This window comes from Linepithema humile, chromosome 4, assembly GCF_040581485.1.
Source record: "Linepithema humile isolate Giens D197 chromosome 4, Lhum_UNIL_v1.0, whole genome shotgun sequence".
Taxonomy (NCBI): domain Eukaryota; kingdom Metazoa; phylum Arthropoda; class Insecta; order Hymenoptera; family Formicidae; genus Linepithema; species Linepithema humile.
In genome coordinates, this window is record NC_090131.1 from 2,609,383 (window position 1) to 2,628,610 (window position 19,228).

General features: G+C 47.8%; 1 protein-coding gene and 1 long non-coding RNA gene across 4 annotated transcripts in view; one reads left to right on the top strand and one right to left on the bottom strand.

Moving 5' to 3' along the window:
• Window positions 1-19,228, top strand: part of ds (dachsous cadherin-related 1) — a 293,968-nt gene that overhangs the window by 5,257 nt on the left and 269,483 nt on the right. The gene's annotated exons all lie outside the window — the stretch shown is intronic.
• The window catches only part of LOC105672241 (uncharacterized), a 74,890-nt gene continuing 57,243 nt past the window's right edge, over window positions 1,582-19,228 (bottom strand). The window contains exons 3-4 of one of the 3 annotated variants that reach the window (XR_001100776.2): window positions 4,190-4,347; window positions 1,582-3,341 (exon numbers count right to left, since the gene is read on the bottom strand). This is a non-coding gene — a long non-coding RNA (uncharacterized lncRNA). Of the gene's footprint in view, window positions 4,348-19,228 lie in introns of all 3 variants that reach the window. The other 2 variants (XR_001100774.2, XR_010890113.1) reach the window with 2 other exon arrangements.

Here is a 19,228-nt window from a genome sequence, read left to right on the forward strand (position 1 = left end):
GAAAAGGTAGGGTTGGCAAGGAGGAAGGGAGGGGGAGAGGGTGTTGACGACGTCTCCGACATTCGAGATGTCGCGTCGCTTTGCAAAGGCGATTACGCGTGTACCGGCTATCGCCTGATATTACGAATGATCGTATTACGCTTGACGTAATCGTCGAAAGTAACATTACACCGGCTGACGCCGCGACTCGATAACGCGGCTATCGCGAGATAGAGTCGCGGAAGGTGGACGTCGGCGTAAGAGGCGGAGGTAACGAGTTGTCGTTAAATACGGCTCTCGGCTCATCTTCCCGTGGACGCGCACTCCCGCTGAAAGCCCGCTGAAAGTGAAAGCTTGATGTAATACGCCGATAATGCTAGAGAGACTAATTCGCCGCAACCGACGCGTCGATCGTTGACGTTATCGCGTTGACCGTTAAATCACCCGGATACAGTAGATGTGTTTCTTTACGCCTCGACGAAACGCAATAGAACACGCTTCCCGCCGCACACGCTTAACGTATCTTAATAATCACACTCGAGAGAGCGGCGAGAGAGCGTCATTCGCGATTCATAGACTGCGAATTCCGAAGGGAGGAAAGGACGAGAGAGAAAGCAAACCTCCCCCGCTCTCCTCCTTCCACGATCGTCTGTTTCTTTTTTTTTTATTGCGCGCGTTCCATCTTTTTCGTTCTCGCTCGATTGTCGTCCGCTTTAATGCCGATGGAAATTGCACGGGAATAAACTCGGTGCATTTTTCAATCGGCTTGCGCGAGGCACGACCGGCGATGCGTCCGGCGGCGGGTCCTCGCCCTGCGTGTACAACGCGACCCAATGTTAATGGCTGCCCCCGGTACAATATATATTTTATTGGCGTTTCGCTGCCTAGTTCAATGATGATTTATAATTGTTGTCCGCTCGGCTGTAATTATTATAATTACAGATTTTTCATCCGAGCTCTCTCTCTCTCTCTCTCTCTCTCTCTCTATCGGAACCAGGCACCGGCCCGGGCCCGGACGCCCTCTTCGCTCCATCCCCCTGTGGCTCCACCCCTTCGGTCCTTCGTCTCTCCCTTTCCCACCTGGTGCGTTTCTCCCGTTCTCGTTCTCCCTTTCTCCGTTCGTTTGTCCGTCTGTCGGTCTCGCTCCTACCCCCGCCCTGCCCCGCTCGCACTCGCCCGCTCCTTCTGCCTCGCGAACGGAGACCAGATCTACGGCGGCTCCGTCGTAGAAACGGGTTTTGGAAGTTGGATTCGCGCGAGTCGAGTCCTCACACTCCGACTCCTAAGAAACTTCTGTCTCTGCTCTCGCGCATGCTTGTCGATCGGTCCTCTCGCCTTCGTTTATCGTTCAGCGCGGCCGTTTGATTTCGATAACGGCGGATGCTGAATTTTACGAGTGAGGCCTGCTTAATGAGAGGAGAAATTTATACAAATATGAAAGAAGCGGTGTGCACAATATCGCTTTCATCGGCGCTGCGAGTTATTTAATTATGATATAATTCATCTTTTTAGCGCGGCGATCCTCGTAGTTTGCGTAGGAATCGCGCTTTCAACGGGCACCAATCTCTGTCACGTATTCTAACAATATTCGCGCGTGGAATAACGGAATGAGCGCGCGTACACGTCCCGCGTGTGTACGTATGCGCGCGGCCTACACGTCGTGGAACACTGGTTCCGATTCATCCTCGCGCAGGTCTCCTATTATCCGTCCTAACCGGCGATGGAGAATCATTAAGCCACGGTGCCTATTGTCCGCGTCTCTGCATGTCCGTCTCGAGGAACGAGCGCGCGGAAGGGCGAAGAACCCGCAGAGAAAAACGCAGCCAGGCGTTCCTCCGCTCGGCTCCACCACCGTCTTCCCTCCTTCGGAGGAGCCCGCTTCGAGCGTCGCTACGCGCTTTCCACGGATCGGCTTCGAACGGCCGGGTCGAGAATCGATTACGGAATCGAGAGCGGTGCCGCTCTCGGAACACTGTTCGTTGCGTGTTGTTGTCTCGCGCAGATGCGAGGGCGACGCCGTTGCGCATCGGCGATGCACATCGGCCGCCGGTGCGCACCGGTGTATCGCGGTACGAAGTGATGACCGTAATGACTCTAACCACCGTCTGACATCTGGCATTAGGCACTCGGGCTTTCGAGTGGCAACGCCCGCAGCAATTGTTGCCGTTTACGACTGCCGTGCGCGCTCTCTTTCTCCCTCCCGTTCGACGATTCTTCTCTCCTCTCCTTCTTCTGCTTCTTCATCTCTTACCTCCGTCGCTCTTTATCTCTATTTTCCTTCCTCTACCCGCACGGGGACCCGGCTTCCTCGTCTCTCCACGGCCTCCTCTCCTCGACCCCGGTCCTCTCCCTTTCCCGCGCCGCGTCTCGCACCGCGTCTTTCTCGCTCGCCCTTTCTTCCCATCTCCTCTCTCACCCGCTCTCACCACTCTCTCCTTCTCATTTCCTCCGTCTTGTTCGCTCTCGCACGCCTCTTCACTCTCCTTCCCGCTTGTTCCTCGGCCTCTCCCTTCCTCTCGCCGGTCCGCTCTCAATCCTACGCGCTATAGACCGCATTCCCGAGCGCAGCGACGAGACAGAGATATATGTATATGCATTCGCGTGCACCGTTCGCCACCGTCGCCGTCGCCGCTGCAATCGCAAAGTCGCGCGCTTCGATAGTGTTGCTCCGAAGTCTTGAAAAGTCATAATTACGATAATATATATATATATATATATTCGCACTGCTCTCTCTCTCACGACGCGATTGGTCCGCCGACAGGTGACACCGCATACATTCTTTCATACGAGCGGGCGAACAAATGAGCATACGCGCTCGCGCCCGCTTATTTACGAGCGGATTATGCAATCGAGCGTGCTGCACACGCGGCTCTAATCGTAATACCGCGCCACATAATGCGAATCTGGTTTTGTTCGGGGTTCGCTCGAATTGCAAAACGCGACACGCGCTCGTTAACCCGCTCGCGCTCGCGCTCGCACGACACACACGCACACACACACACGCGTAACTTTAAATTAAAACAGCGAATATGTAATGAAGATTATGGCGCACATAAATATGCGTTTACATATCCTACGGGATTAGAACTGGTGGTATATCAAGTTATTTATCTCTTAAACTATCACGCCGCGGCACTCTCGACACTCCAAATATGACTTACGTCGCACTTTGTATGAAAATTATTTTTCATTCATCTAAATCTCTTTTATTGGCACTGTGTGCCGACAGGACAGTACAAGACAGTCACGCTGAATTGAATTGAAACTCTATTTATCACAATATCGTGCGGATTATGCAAGAATCTCTCCCAGTCTCGCGGGATAATATAAGATTTAAAGACGATATTTCGCATAATTGTTGCCTAAAAATAAAATAATTATTATTCTGCTGAATTAATGTAGGATTAAATAGTTTTGTGTCTCTTTCTCTCTGTGAGGTATTTATCAATTTTTTATTATGAGGAATGGTTAACGATCAGATCTTCTCGATTCGCTACCTTGAATGTGATTTCGTTTGCATGTTTCATTACATTATTTCGCGGTCATTTGCGTTCGCGCTTAATTCTCCACGCTGAAAATCTCGTATGGCGTATCGTGTGAAAGTGTACCGTGCGGAGTCGCGTGTGATATACGTAATGTCCGCGTTCTCCATTCTGGATTCCCATTTCAGGAATAATAAGGACCGGATCTCAGACAGCCGTTGATAGAAAAATAGACCGCCTCTCACCGAACAGTAATAATGACTTATATCGCGTTTGTTAATAGCCGTATTGCGCGCGGACTAATCACGGATATTAGAAAGTCATCCTTGTGAAACATTCCACGAGCTCCGCGCATTACCCAAATTTCTCTTTAATAAAAACGCAATGAACCAATGAACGAATGAAGTATGTGCTTTTTGTACAACAACAAACTACATCCTCCATATCATTTTTTCATTTTATTAAGCGATCGAACGAGATACGAATAATAAAATGTCTTTTTTTCTTATCGTAGCAAAACACATCGTTAAAAAGGTAGCTTCAACAGTTCGTCCATGTGTTTCACATAAAGTGGAACGTATGCGGCGTCGAATCGCGCGATTTTCTCCGCAGAAATGCCTCTCACGAATAATTCGCGCCGGTGCGCCGGCTGAAAATAAATGCCAACGCGCGGCGATCGTTTAGCGGGAGAAAAAAAGAAGATTATCCTTATCGGTGTGGTTGATTACCATCATTTTCCCGCGCTCCTAGCAGCACTGCACGCCGATAACCATCCGTTATCGGGTTTCTCAAGTGTCCCTGGATTACTCAACGTCCTCCTCTCTACTCGATAGTGACGTGCCAGACGATTCATCGTTCCTCCCGTTATTCCCAACCGCAGGTCTTTCTGGAATCAAAATTTTTGATTAGAAAAAGTCAACAGAAACATGAGACCTATTATTAACTATTTTTTTTCAATATAGAAGAGTAACGAGAATTTCTTCACAGTCTGTCAATTGTCGATTACAAAATGCACGGAATAGTATTTGAAAACAATCGTGGAAGAAACGATGCGCCTACAAATTTGAACGCGGTTCTTCGGGAAAAGCATTACATAAGAAGCGAGCTAGATCGTCAATGCGTACTGCAACTTCGCGTTAATGTCACCTACGGGAGAAGACTGCAATTTCGGGCTGGAATTCTCGGGAGATTATTCTCGGCGCGCGGGATTCCGTGAAAAATTCAACTTTAGTGCCAACGCCGCGTCGGCACTTTCGAAAATTCCCTTTCACACGCGTGTGATGCTTTGCAACGGCAGCGCGGACAAACGATGCCGACTTGACTATCAGTCTGACGAGGAGCAGAAGACGGTAAGAAGGTGTGTACGCGCTGTAAGAAGTAGGTGATTGCTTGAGAACTCCTACGAGAGACCCGGGATCGAGCTCCCGCGAGTCTGCGGTGCATAACGCTGTTAAGAAGAAATGCTCGTAAAATTCTTGCCAGCTGGAAGAACTAGACACACAGGCTGGGACAAAACGAGAAAAATCTGTACTCTCTACGATCGTCGATCGATACTTCTTTTTCTCCCGCACTGTTATACTTAATATTCTCGATTTACAAAGTTTCGAGAAAAATCTCATTTAAAGCTCAACACGTATTTTCTCTGAAGTATTTTAGAGATCGGTAAAAAAAAGGAAATACGTTTTCAATTGTTTAAAATATTTCTTTGCACAATTGCAATGATTAATCGCTGATAGATGAATTTCCAAGGCATTAAAGATAATAATTTGTTAAGTAATCGTGATAATGCAAGTAGTTGCATTATTCCCCAGATGACATTGAAGGATGCACGACTCATCAACATCGCATGATTGTCTACGTACATCATAAATGTCCGGTACAAGATACCATAAAATCATTGATACGCACCGTCGTGTTAATGAACGAAGATAACGTATACCGTAAAAGTTTGTTTTTAAAAGCTTCATTACCGCGATAGCACTTATCGTAACTTTGCTACGTAAAGTATAAATTTTCCGGTGAGTATATTTTACGCTCGATCTGTTAATTTTTATTGTTGTCGGAAAAGAAATCGTTTTTTTAGAAAAAAAAAATTTTTTTTCAGCGTTCGGTCAGCTGTAAAAAACGATGGCGAATAGAATTAAATCTGTGCGATCAATATCGTTCTCATTTTTTTTTTTTCTATACACTATCTCTCATATGAACTGCTCAATTAAGTTATACCAAAGATACGAGAGGATGAGAGACGATTAAGAAACTCGCCGGATCCGTCGAGAGCGCCGAAGGCGTTAAAACGTTAAAATCGGACCGTGTCTCGTATCCCGATCGAAGTCGGTCACTCTCGATCACTCCGTGCCGAAGAGCCCGCGGCTGCAGCAGAGCGTTTCCTCCAAGTTTAACGAAACGACGGCGAGAACGGGTGCCGAGGAGGGGGACGGAAGAGAGGTCGATCTCTTAAGTGCGTGTGTATATGCATCGAGGCGTCGGGGAGAGAAAGCGCTCGGTAGGTAGATCGGTGCCGAGCTATAAGACAGGTAGAGACGATCGCGAGAGATGAAGGGGCGAGAGAAGAGGGACGGGAAACTGCGTGTGAGCCACACTTTCCAATGCACTCGGTGCGACTGTTGCGCCGGGAAAGTGTGCGAGCTAAGCCAAGCGTAGACCCCGTTCGCACGTACATCAAGCGCCCGAGAGACGCATTCGCCTTAAAAAGAACTCGTTATTTGCGCGACTCCGCGGAAATTGGGAAGCCTCGAGACAGTGCAAGTTCATTTCAGTAGGTCAAACATACGTGCTCGTGGAAAAGATATCGAGCCAGAATTCAATTAACGTTAACTTGGAAAAACTAAGTACAGAATTTTAATGATAGGAACTTCGATTTGCGCATCCTTGAAATATATAACAGCGAGCTTACAAAGATTTGATTAAAATGTTCAATATTACCGTAAGACAATCGATAAATTTTCTCTAACTGTACCGCTCACGTCCCGATCATTACGAAGTAAACGGGGAAAATTCATAGATCAGTCGTTGACCGACCGACGGAATCCGAAGGTTGCATGCGAGATCGGATTTCGTGAGCATCTGCGAGTTTTACACTTAATTTCACGATCGATCATCGGGGCAAACCCCTCGTCCCGAGCGTTCTCTCTTGGCCGCTCGATCGAGCTCTGGGCGCATTCCGCCGCACGCATCTCATCCCGCGCGGACCGACCGGCTGCAGTGCTCAGAGGGAAAACCACTTTCCGATCGTTGCACGCTGCAGGAAAGTCGTGTAGGTGGTCGATCGCGCGCGCGGCTTGATTGGTCTATCGATAGGATAGGCAGTTATGGATGCGGAGCAGTTAACGAAGCACTTGAGAATTTCTCCGGCGCAGAATGCCATTAGATGATTTACATACACGCAGCACTTTGCCTGCATATTAATGGCCAGTCACGGAGCGACGTGTCAAATATTATATTCCATTGATAGTTTTAATCGCGACACTCTTAAACGTGTGTCGCGATACGATGCTCGTGTACTTAGATTCCTTTCCTTTTTTCGTCATTAGCGCAAATGTTACGAGCTTGCTTATCCATGTAAGTACAAAAACCGGCTGTTATTAGGAAAATCTGATTTTATGACTCGGTTGAGGAAGCTGCGTCGACAGATTGCTTCCATTTGCGTCACACATCGGGGATTGTATTTCGCGTTAATAGAGAAGTATTCGTGCTATGTATCGTGAAATTACACTTAAGTCGTTTCGCATTACACGATCGCATCATCCGCCTCGTAATGTAACCGACGATAAATGGTGAGAAGGTAACATATATCTGCCGTGAGTAATGATATTGTTAAACAAAAAGCGTTATCGAGCATCTCGCCGAAACCGCGCTTGTTCTCCGCGGAACAAAGTGCTCCCATTACTTTACTATTACGTTGTGAAGCTAAAACAAAGAACCGCGTATCAAGGCTGGCGTATCGACAAAATCGCAGGTGTTACGAATCACATCCCTTTTCGTAGCGCGATCGGCCGATAAGAAGCGATAAGCGATAAGAACAGAAATTTCACGGTGAGACTTTTGCGCGATGTGTTTTGCACACGCCGCTATTCTATTATCAGTCACGGATTAATCTCTTCCGCGTTCACTGAATTATGGTATATATTTCACGAATTGTGAAAAAGCAATATAAATATGAGGTAAGCCGCGACGACAATTCTGTTTGAAAACCTATTCCGCAATTTGTTGCGTGCAAGTGTTCGTCAAGCGGCCGTTACTTTCAAAGCCGCGCAAGACGCTACGGCCGCCCTACAGTATTACAGCACTGTGATCGAGTAAGGGACGGCGTGAATCGCCAGCTCAGGGTCAGTTAACCCAGGACTCTCCCCCGGACTCCGGACGACTTCTTCCGAGTTACACTTAATCCGTTCCGCGCTCCCATCTCTCGCGCGCGGCCCCGCGGAAAACGCGATGGCTCCGCGGCGGCGTAATCGGAGATAAGCGGCAAGAAGAAGCGCAGCGAGATGCGCCGAGTGACGACCTCGATTGACCCGTCGATCAGTCACGGTTCTCCCGCCACGGATAGAAAGGGAGAGAAGGGGAGAGAGAGAGAGAGAGGGGGGGGGGGAGTTCCACACAATTAGTTGGATAAGGTGCAAGATCGGAGGATCGTGCGCGTCAAGTGGAAGCTAACGCCGAGCGAATGCGAGTGTACCGAGAGTGCGAGCGCAAGGTCCCATGCGCGCACACACACACACGCACACACACACACACACACACAACACACCCTGCGCGCAACGCTCGCAAATACTCTTCCGTATGCCGCGCCAGCCGAAGATAATACACGCGAGACACGCGTGTTTCACTAATGGATTCCCCTGGCCGCGGGGCCGATTCGTTTTCGTCGCGTCATCCCTACGCGGAATTTGATTAATTACGACCGCACGACCGGCCCGGTAATTACTTTCCGATAGGATCCGCGCCTCTCTTCTCACTCTCAGCCAATCATCTTTTCCATTCTGCCGTTCTCCCGTCCCCTCCCGTCCCCCGCGCGCTTACCTTAATCTTCCCGCTTCGCTCTCGCTTCGACAGAAATTCGTCGTTACGCCGATCGATCGATAAGACCGATAACTCGACAGATCGCGTTCCGATGCGATGCTCAGATGGATACGACTCCTCGGTCCTTCTCTCTCTCTCTCTCTCTCTCTCTTTCTCGCTTGTCGCGGAAGCTCTTGTGAGAAGTTTCGTATTGTTCCTCAGAGATCAAAGGCTTTTAACTTCGATATCCTCTCGTTTATATAAGACATTAACGGCCGCGGAGTATCTTCTCTACTTCTATCTCGCTTTTTTTTTAAATTTTTTTTCACATCATCCAAGTAAGGAACGGCTTTGAAGGAGGCTGCGCCATGTTGACAAAACGTGGAAAATAAAATTTAATTTATAGTTAAATTATAAATCAAATGTGCGAGATAAATTCAATAAATACGTCTAAATTGTATCGTTATGTGCGATGGCACCTGAATACAATCCGACATGGTTATTATTTCTCATTCGGTCCAGTATAGATGTAACGCGAAATGGTATGATTAGCGGTAATTATATTTCATTTGTGAAACGCGCACGGATGATTTATTTTATTAAAGTATACAGTAAGAACCCATCTGACAAGATAATCATTTATTTACCTTCATTTACATATCGCGCAGAAAACAGGTTCGCATCAATCCGGTAGCTGTCGCGCTGATTCCGCTTAAACTTCTCATTCTTCGCGGATATATTTGTATGCGCGCGCCGCGCGAATTCTCCTCGCGCTTTATTACACGACAACGAGACGCGAATTTGCTCTCACCGCCGTAATTATAGCATAACGGACCGTCTAGGATTTCCTGGAATTATTCCGGTATTACCGGGCAATTCTATATTACGCTTGATATACGATCGGTTCGCCACCTGCCTCGGGATTCTCCCCGCGCGCGTATTTTTCGCTCTGGCGTTTACGACACGATAGACCTCGTATATGTCTACGAGTTCCTTGATACTTCCTCGAGCAGCCATTCCAAATCTTTCGCGGCAAATAAATCCACGGGAGCTAAACCGACGCGGGTCAATTTGCGCAATCTCGACGTTCGCAATTCAAACGTGCATCGGACATTTTCCGTGCGAGATGCGCGTCTCGGAATCCAATATCCCGAGATATCTCGTATCAATTGCGTCAGACGGAGCGTCGGGGAGAGATCTTTTGCGCGAAGAGATTGAATCGAGATTCTCGACAGATATTGAAGAAGAGAAACGGTTAATGCGACGTAATCGTGGCAGTGAGATTCACGGGATTAGTACATAATCTCGGAACGTCGTTTCGAGCTAATATGCTTAACGCGAAGTATCCTGTCGATGAACTACGATGACCCCCGAGCGTCGCTCTCCGCGCTCTTCAAAGTGCCGCTCGTAAATAATAGCCATTATTGTAAGCGAGAGGATTTGCGCGAAACTCTTGTCGCGTTCCAATTTATGTCCGAGTGCTGTAACATTTTTTAATATTGTTTATGTAATATCGCGTCATCGGCGATAATGATGTAGCAGTAATGAAAGCACAGGAGTTTTAATTATGTCAGCATTCAATTAACGACCCATTCGCGAACGCTCCAACTGTAATTAAAGATTATTTAATGCCGCATTATTTATTGCGATTATTATGCGATTATTTATAGATGCTAGCCTGTTACTTAACAAATCGTATTGCAATTTTCATTATTTCTTAACTCTCTAAGATTGGATAAATGTGTCAGCAGTTTCAAAGCTAAAAACTATTAATCACATTTTGCATTTGATTTGCAATATCGATACATGATAATAAATGAATAGATTAACGTTGATTCATGATACCTTATATGTGATGTGAGATATAATTTGATGCGAGTCGAAAAATTTGATGAAAGATCCGATCTGAAACTCTTCTATTCACTCGATTTAGCGAATTAAATGTAGAAATTGTTATTGAGAACTAAAACGGGTAACCATTTATGTTACCACGACATTTCAATTAGCTAGATCATTTCTCAATCGTGAATTATTGACGTAATATTTCAATAATGATAAAGTGGTAGCGATGTCATTTAATTGAGTGCCAGTGTAACTATTATTGTTTTCAACAATTCAATCACAGGTAGTTTCTTGTAACGAAGCTTATCGTGTGTCTCGTAGATCTCGCAAAACAGTGTATCACGATCACTATCGATTACCCTTTTGTACCCTGCCTGCTACTCAATGAAGAAATGTTTCGCGTTACGTAACAAGTACCATTTGATATTGAGTTCGACTTGGAATGAAATGTCATCATTATTCTATTCAAGTCAATTCGAACATCGGATAAATGGTCCCGCGGAGAGATTATCGTTCTCGCCGCAGATTGCAGATTTTCTCCCGCGAAGATCGTACACGGCATTCGAGAGCGCGGAAGATCAGACGATCAGACATTTTAGACTAAATATGGCATGTGAATACACGCCTAAATGCGTAGGACGCCCAGTTTTAATTTCGGGGGGCCTTTCACGAAATAAATTGCACCCCGCGCGACGCGCTGCGGTCGGTCGGCGACGATGACGCCGGCAGCGACGATGACGCAGTGAGACGGGCGAGGGGCGAGTTTTAATTAAACCAACGTCCAATCAAGCGGCGTCTATCCTACCGTTGTTGAGCGCGAACTCCCGACACGTTTCCGCGTTCCCCGAGCACCGCGGGGTTCAGGCGAGGCTTCCGCTCGCCGTTTCTCGGTTTCACTCCGTGGCGGGAAAGAGAGACGTCCTCGTCGGATTCATCGTCCAGGTCAATCCACTCTGTCTGCGTTACGATTGAGCTCGGAGAATTTCCCTCCGTGTCTCTCTCTCTCTCTCTCTCTCTCTCTCTCTCTCTTCTTTGAGCGAGTTCTTTCTGTTTTTCTTCTTCTTCTTCTTCTTCTTCTTCTGCGTTCGGTCTACCTGTCTATTTATACGTCTTCATCCGCGCTCTTATCGACGATCGGCGAAACTTGGAAAACCGCGGAGCGATTAACTGCCCGGTCGTAATTAGACCGGCGATGCGGACCGGATGGAACCGGAGATCTCGCGGCTCGTCGTTATTACGTCGCCATCTCTAACTTTATATCGCGTATGCCATTGCCTGCAAGTCGGACACTAATTTCGCGTCTCCGTGGCGCAGTTTCTCACATCGGTGTGCCAGTGTATGCGCGCCATCGTGCGGATACACTGGAATGCGGCCTTTATCGTCGGGTTACGAGTTACGCGCTGCCCCATTATCAGACCGGGCGTGGCCCGGCGACGTCTTTTTTACACGGCGTCGCGAGCGCCTGATAACCGAGGCTAAGCAACGTAGCATCCTCGCGCTTAACTTGTAGACTCGCCTCTGCGAAGCTGGCACGCTCACGTCCGCGTGATCCGTATGAAGGCCGAGGAGAGGCGAGTCGAGTAACCGGCAACAATTCGCTTGTCCCTTTCAACGAGCGATGGGAGAGGCAATAGAAATTGTGCAAGTAATTTTCTATTCGACTCGCCTTTCTGCCGAGTGGCTACCCCAAACACGGCGAAAGGCCGAGAAAGGAGGATACCGCCGCGCTGAATGGACGCACCTCGCGGTGCCGTCGAGCGGGAGGTCGGAGGAATCGTCGTCATCATCGCCGTCGCTGCGCCGGCGACCTTGCTGCGTCCCTGCGCCTTTTCGACTTGCATAACTAGCTCTGGTTCATCCGCCGGACGAGAATCGGCACGATGCCGTAATACGTCTGAATGCAAGGCGAGGCCGAAGGGCGGACGGGTGGTAGAGCGGGAGGGATGCTGGTGGCGAGAGGACAGCAGGCGTAGAGAAGAGGAGAAAAGCGAGAGGCAGCGGGAGGGAGATTCGAGAAAGAGAGAGATATGTCGTGAGCAGCATCAGACTAACAGCAGGTGGTTGGTTGGCTTAAATGCCCCTTCCCGGGAATCGGGTTCAATATACACTGTGTCTCAGAAGTCGCGCGCTGTCTACGAATCACAAGTCCGCACTGAGCGAATGCAATTTCTGATTCACGGAGGATTGACGGAAATTAGCAAATTATGGCAAACTCGTTAGAAATATAAAAATGGACAATAAAGCGTGCATTTTCCTAATTAATTGCATACAGCTTTAGCGTCATATTTATCAGACAGTTTTTGCATAAATAGAATTAACGAACTTTAAATTGATCGTGCACGCGCGCAAGAGTATGCGATACTTTTGAAACACTCTGTACGCACGTAGGCGAGATTGCTGGCGTCTTCGCTCCGTGAATGCAGGCGTGGAACCGCGTGCAGACGTTGCGAGGTAATTCGTGACACTATGTGTTGCGCGGGGGCGTGTATCTCAAAAAGCACATGCGCTCATCGTTTCATTTTCTAGCGCCCGATAAACGCCACGATTTTCTCGGGAAAGACATTCAGAGGGTCGGGAATGAAAATATTATCTAGTATCTGGCTGGCACGACTCTCCCAAAGTGAGCTCCGTATGCACAGAACCAGGAAGTTTCTCGGCAGTATATCGCCCGTGTCGACGAGGTTTATGCAAGAGCCAGAACATTGTATCTCGCGTTTGTGATATGTTGCTCGAAACAATTACTGATAAAGGATGATTTAAAGTACGCCTTTATTGCGCGAATATTATCATCTCAGATATCATCGTCTCGCATTGTTTTTTCAACTTCCTCATAGTAATCATGCAAATTTACGTTCTGTTTCATTGCTACAACAAACTGTAAATTTGATTGAAATTGACACAATGCACTTTATAAGATAATTTAATAGAATTCAGCCTGTGTCTCTGAGTAATGCGCTTGGAAAAGGATCGGATAAGCCTTCGGCGTCCCTTCGGAGTATTGGATTCGGCGCTTGAAACTGCATTTTAAACGTCGTGTTGCCACTTATTTTACTACCACACTTCTCTCGGCTACCGCAATCCAATCACCGCGCCACGCTCCTGTTCGGCCCTTTATCTTCTTCCATCGTGGGCTGAAGTTACGTGAAAGATCGCTCACGATCTTCGTCGAAGTCTTGACTTTCGAGAGAGGCGAAGCACGGCCACCTGTCGTCTAGCTTCGTACGCCTCGTGGCGTACTTTGTTTGTAGGATGTTCTCGGATGGCTGACGTTTCCCCGCGCTCGCGTTATGCGTATGTCGATGCATCTCCCACCGTGCGCGCTTGTTCCGCATGATATTTCGCGTCTGATAATCTTTGACGCGACGGGATTTACAGTGCGGCTAGAGGGCTTGAAAACAAAGTTCCGGAGTAACGATCTCTTTTGTCATACTTGCAAATCGGTTTATTTATTCTTCCGCCAAAAAATGAAATATGAAAGATCGTTGCGAATTCGAAGTTACCCAATAAGTAAAATAAGCAAAGGCTTGAGACACCCGATACCGAGATACGCTCTAACGAAAGAGTTGATTCAAGGCGGAAGAAAATGCGAACTCCAGATTTATCGGCCTGAAATCTGTAATCAGTTGGCCGAACTAAGCGTAGCGACGTTAAAGAATTTTAGGATCGTCGATCCTCTGTCTCGATTACACGCCGGGTCAGCTGCATCTTACGTCACGGCGCTCGTTGGCCGACAGTGCGGTATGGCCATTGTGTGACCGGGGTGTAACTTGACCCTCGTTACCGGAATGATCTCCACCTAAACGAGTTGTCAGAAGTGGGTTGCCGGACTAGCACTATTCTGTGCGCTTTAGCTGAGCGGTTGTAAGCTACATGAGATTAATTACAAGGACGAGTTATGAGAAAAAGATCAACTCCGAGCAAGATAAAATTTATCGCGGACCGATGGGACTTCTCATGTTGCACGATATAAAATGTTTACGATTCTCACGACTATACGTGTGTCAATATCGAGTTCTCTCCTCACCATTTGCACCTAATCTCAAATGTCTCTGTAATCCATTTTGGTAAGTCAGAAGTCGGCACAATACAAGTGTAAAAAGAATACTTTTATTCTATATTTTTGCAAGATTACTTGCGATAATCGCGTCTTATTCTTTAGGAACAGCCTTGTTAACGCTAGCACGTGCTTTCCCCCGCGCTGTGATTTCGCCAATCGTGCGTGGGACGTAATCGGTAACACATATGCATTTACGGCGCGACAAGCGTACGTGTCGATCGATTTACCTCGATGCTTTAAGGCGTGCAACGATTTTACGCGAGGCATCGGCAATCGTAATCGAAGATCCCGCGGACACGCTGGTCGCGGAATGAATATGGATACGCGCGATTCGCGCCGTTTCGCCTCGTACGAGGAGCGCGAAGATGAGCGCCGCGCGTGAATGACGGCGTGGCGTGGAGCGCGCGGCGTCTCCACCTCGTGTAACTCGAACTGAAAGGCACCTCGGACACTTCTCTCGCGCGGTTCCTTCTCTTCCTTCGCTCTCTTCGACATGCACGCAACGCGCGTGGCGTCCTGCTCGCTCGTCATATAGTACGCACGAACGCAAGCGTCACCGTCGCTCGCATCGTTCGCCATCTGTAACCGATGGAATGCGTGTTGGTGGTACGTGCTGCTTCGAGGAAAATATTGATGTTTACCAGTAAAAGATTCTGTTTGGTGTTTATTCCGCTGGCGCGAGCCTATGCATCTGCTTTTCTCTCTCTCGAGAGAGAGAGCAATAAGATAGATATTTTCAATCCAATCGAATAAACTGATTCTAATGCTTATATTTATATGTACGCAAGCGCGGCAGCAGAGCGATACGGTGTTACCACACACGCATACCATTGTCACTGATCTAATCTCAATAATTCTCCATTACTATCATTCTGTAAAAACGTTTTCGGTAACAGTAATCGGTAAAAGATCTTTACGTTGGAAAGATGAAGATAATCCTCCTTGCAAATTGCAATTTTGCGATCGAGTTACCTCGTTACTTTCAACATTCGCTTTACACGTATAGGTATTTTAAATCACTATGATAATGTGATTAATTCTTCGATTCAAGTTTATAATTGAAGTGTCCGCTTATACAATATAAGGCACTTTCACGGCGATATTTTCCCCCCAAGGTAAATAGGCTTGCAACCGTGTGCAGATATTGCACTGGCGAACGAGTCCCGGCGCGCAATTCTCATAGCAAGGCCAACCGCGGCATTATAACGTACGCGAATAATTTCGGCTCTTAATGCGTAATGCGTACGTATAAATTTGAAGGACGTCGCGCGTTGCCGTCGCGCGGCTCTGTTTGCATTAAATTTCGCTAACGAGATTCGAAAATTAAGATAATCGTTGCCGTCGCGAAATTGCCCACGACGTTATTCGGGCGAGGTCGTGCCTTTCGCCGTCCATTGCGCGATGATATACTTTGTACCGGCCGAATCCTTAATTGGAACAAATAAATATCGCGACGAGAGCGTAGATTATAACAATCGCGCCCGAGCGTAGATTTATCGCGCGGGCAAAATAGCGCGCGACGAGAGTACCGCTACATTTTTCCACGTCGACAACTTTCGGGAGTTTAATTGCACGTCGCGATATTATAATAGCTCGGGCGTACCCTTGCCACGATATGACAAAGGGCACTTACGTCGTGCGTGAGTGGTTCGGTAGAAGTGAAACGTTATCCTCAAATTATAGGGGATGGACGCAAGAAGGTTGAAAGCGACATTTGGTTTTGCGGATATGAATTATTAATATTCATGTCCGGTGATTTCAAGCTTATGATCGATAATGAATCGGTTCTTTTCTTTCGATTGCTCCTTTTTCAGGATTCGTACAAAAGTTTATTTATAAACACAGCCGATTATTTCTCAAATTCTTATTCGCAATTCTCATGAATCTCTTTCAACTTTTCACGAAGGAAGAAGATACCGTAATAATTAACATGTAAAGCGGAACATTTTGTCACGAATATCAGATTAACCGAAATAAGGCCTTTATTTATTCGCCGTAACATTTTTCATGCAAAACAACATAATGGCTCTTGTGCGTGCTAACGGAGAGAAGATCGCGAGTAATGTCACGAGAAAAAGACTTAATTTGCCAATGCGCGCGTTTATTCTACCTGGAATATCACCGGAGACAAGACCCCTCGGACGAAATAATATGAAGTTTGGGGAGAGAGGGATCTCCGATCGAAAGTAAAAGCATCCTCTCCGCTTCTCTTTCTTCCCTCAAAGCTGTCCCTTGTTTCTGCACGGGCGAGAGTGTGATTGCGGCAAAGCGCGTGGGTAAGAGATTCCGTGGTAACATCGGTTCTCAGGAGCGCGCGGGGGGCCACGCGCGGTATCGAGAGGGGCCAACATTCGTTTCGCGGAGAGCCGAAGAATACGGCGGAAATGCCGGGGATTCGCTATCAGATATTCGTTACTCGCTCTTCGGGCCCGCTCTTCTCTCCTTCTCCCGTTCCCTTTCCTCCTTTGCCTCGCCGCCCCTCAACCGTACCCCACGTTGCGCTCCTCCGGACTCGCGTATGTGTTTTGTTTGTAACTACGGCGTGTAACGTATGAGCCCTCGTGTTATTTATCATACGAATGCGACCGCCGATTGCGAGCGGGATGTATGTTGCATTCAGCGGGGTCCGCCGCTCACTGCGCCTAATCATGGTAATTTTAAACCGGCAATGTAAATTAAGGCGCGCTGCTCGCGTGCGCAGAAGGTGGCTGCGCCGGATCCATTCGGGTTGTTTCGTTCGAGAAGAGCAAACTGATTGTCGCAATAATTGCGAGACGATTGCCTTCGTGTCGACAACCTGACGTAATCGCGTGAATCCGATCTATCGTTGCTCTCATCTGCATAATATTTCGTCTATTTCGAGCTAACGCGGCGCGAAAATTCGATCAAACATTATTCTTTTAGAATTTTGTTTGTTTTCAGATAAACTTTTTTTTCCCGTCACTCTGTAATGAGAAAGCACAATTAATCCTGTGACACACTTGGGCGCAAGAGTCGAGCCTCGCCTTCTCACCGCGATCGTCGCATAATCTCACGACAATAATGCCTCGCGGATTCCATCGGGCTTTCCGTCTTCTCGTCTTCCCGGCATCTCCGTTTTACGCGACGCGTCTCTGCCGTGCCGCGAGAATGCATCTCGCCTGCGCGCATCTCTCTCCGCGCCGAGGCATCCACGGCCGAAAAACCATAACCGTGGATAATGCACGATGGTGGAGGATCGTGTAGAGGGACTCGTCCGTTAATGGGGAATCGCAGGCAGCAGCCAGCGAAACGTAGGAGATGAGAGAGTGAGATGGAGAGACGGGAACACGGCCCGACCGGCTACCCATATTCCATTCCGACGATCGGAGGGCCATGTCAGCTTTTTGCAGCTGCATTTCACTTGCACTTGACCAAACTCATTTGTCAGCGGCGCTGCGTGCACCCGCCGCTGTTATTCCGCCTCGGCTCTTGATCTGAATCGCTATGGGGGCGCGTTTTCTCAGGGGTGTTCTCGGAGGCCTCCCGCGCACACGCGATTCTCAGAAACTGCCGCGCACTGTACGACACGTTGCAATAAAACGATATTGTTTTAATCATTCGCAAATTCATTCTACATTGCAGTTGTAAAGATCGGATGAATCAAACGTAAAAGCAGAGATACAAAATGCGCCACGAGTATTCTTAGATAATTTTCGCGTCGCGGATCCGAGAAATTAACAAGCCGCGAAGCGAGCGGTTGCGTTTATATCGAAATCGTCGCGATTATGCGCCGCATCGACAAGCCCTTGTCTCGCCGCGGTGAATATTTCCGAGCTAGAGGTGGCTATGAATTTTACGATCCGCGGCGCGCGTTTAAGGACGCGCGGAGAGGGCGTGAAGGAATCTCAAATATTTCAGACCATCGGATGGCTGCGCGCGCGCGCGCAAGAGGTCTTAAGGGAGATCCGCATCCTCGTCGCCTGTTGTCGTCGTCGAGATTAAAGCAATTAAAACGCGAGATGCTTGAAAGCGACAGCGGGGTACCGCAGACATCCTTGTCCGCGTAACGCTTTCAAGGCGAACGGCGGCGAGTATGTCGCCGTATGAAAAGTGGAATACAACATGAGAAAACGCGCTGAGCGCGCAGCGCGTCGTGTCATCGGCGGAAATTAAGTTAATTTGGTACCGCGAGGCGAGTCTCCCCCCGAGGCTTTTTGCGCACCCACGCTCGCCCACGGTCGTGCTCATTTATTCGGTGTAGCGGGTAATTACAGTGCCGATATGTAGTGTGAGTCATCAAGAAGTTTTCAAAAGTCCCAAGGCCATAGCCTTCGTTCCGGATCCCGTCCAAGCTTTTCGTTATCTCTCGCGCGGTCTCGTATTTTCTCGCGTTTATCGCCTCCCACGAGTGTCGGTAAATTCACTAGATTATTTCTGCACACGTACGTACGTATGAAAATGCAGCAGCAGCCTTTTGGAATTGCTGTAATGCGTGCGTTAATTAAATCGACGGCGCTTCGATAACTAATCACTCAGAGCGTTATGTTTTGCGAAATTAAATTCCATGCTCGCGCGACGTGGACCAAGAGACTTCGATTACGACAATAATTTATTAGATACACGGGACAATTTCTCTCGACGATTGCAACATTTAAATATATTTTGAATTTCGAAAGTAAGCAAATGCAGTTTAATGCTATATCCTTACATATGAAACTTCAGGTAGAAAAAGAAGCTTGGTGCAACAGCGATGGGTAATTTTGTGCCTAGAATGCGGACAAATTGCATCGAAGGGGAACTAAGAAGTAAATAGAACGGGGAGTGGCAGCTCGGGGGATAAAGGGCGAGTGAAGAAATTAAAGTAATAGGGTTTTCTTATCTGATCGCC